We start from the raw sequence: 1,290 nt of genomic DNA, 5'->3' as shown, positions 1-1,290 counted from the left end.
ATCAATATAGTAAAAATGGCTATCTTGCCAAAAACAATCTACAGATTCAATGCAATCCCCATCAAATTTCCCACTCAATTCTTTTTTTGAAAATTTTTTTAATTAGGTATTTTCCTCATTTACATTTCCAATGCTATCCCAAAAGTCCCCCACAATCCCCTACCCACCCACTACTACTTTTTGGCCCTGGTGTTCCACTGTACTGGGGCTTATAAAATTTGCAATCCAATGGGCCTCTCTTTCCAGTAAACAAATTAGAAAGGTCATTCTGTAAATTCATCTGGAATGACAAAAAAACTAGGATAGCAACAACTCTTCTCAATGATAAAAGAACCTCTGGGAGAATCACCATTTCAGACCTAAAGCTTTACTACAGAGCAATTGTAATAAAAAAACTGCATGGTACTAGTATAATGACAGACAAGGAGACCAATGGAATACAATCAAAGACCCAGAAATGAACCCACAAACCTATGGTCACTTGATCTTTGACAAGGGAGCTAAAACCATCCAGTGGAAAAACGACAACATTTTCAACAAATGGTTCTGGCACAACTGGCGGTTATCATGTAGAAGAATATGAATTGATATATTCCTATTTACTTGTACTAAGGTCAAATTTAAGTGGATCAAGGAACTGCACATAAAATCAGAGAGTGAAACTTATAGAGGAGAAAGTGGGCAAAAGCCTCAAAGATATGGATGGGCACAAGGGAAAAATTCCTGAATAGAACAGCAATGGCTTGTGCTGTAATATCGAGAATCAACAAATGGGACCTCATAAAATTCAAACCTTCTGTAAGGCAAAAGACATCATCAATAAGACAAAAAGGCCACCAACAGATTGGGAAAGGATCTTTACCTATCCTAAATCAGATAGGGGACTAGTATCCAATATATATAAAGAACTCAAGAAGGTGGACTACAGAAAATCAAATAACCCCTTTAAAAATGGGGTTCAGAGCTAAACAAAGAATTCTCACCTGAGGAATATCGAATGGTTGAGAAGTACCTGAAAATATGTTCAGCATCTTTAATCATTAGGGAAATGCAAATCAAAGCAACCCAGATATTCCACCTCACACCAATCAGAATGGCTAAGATAAAAAACTCAGGTGACAGCAGATGCTGGCAAGGATGTGGAGAAAGAGGAACACTCCTCCACTGCTGGTGGGATTGCAAGCTTTTACAACCAATCTGGAAATCATTCTGGCTGTTCCTCAGAAAATTGGACATAGTACTATTGGAGGATCCAGCAATACCGCTCCTGGGCATATATCCAGAAGATGT

The sequence above is a fragment of the Mus caroli genome, chromosome 13 (genome assembly GCF_900094665.2).
Source record: "Mus caroli chromosome 13, CAROLI_EIJ_v1.1, whole genome shotgun sequence".
NCBI classification, from domain to species: domain Eukaryota; kingdom Metazoa; phylum Chordata; class Mammalia; order Rodentia; family Muridae; genus Mus; species Mus caroli.
This window is presented reverse-complemented; position numbering follows the sequence as displayed.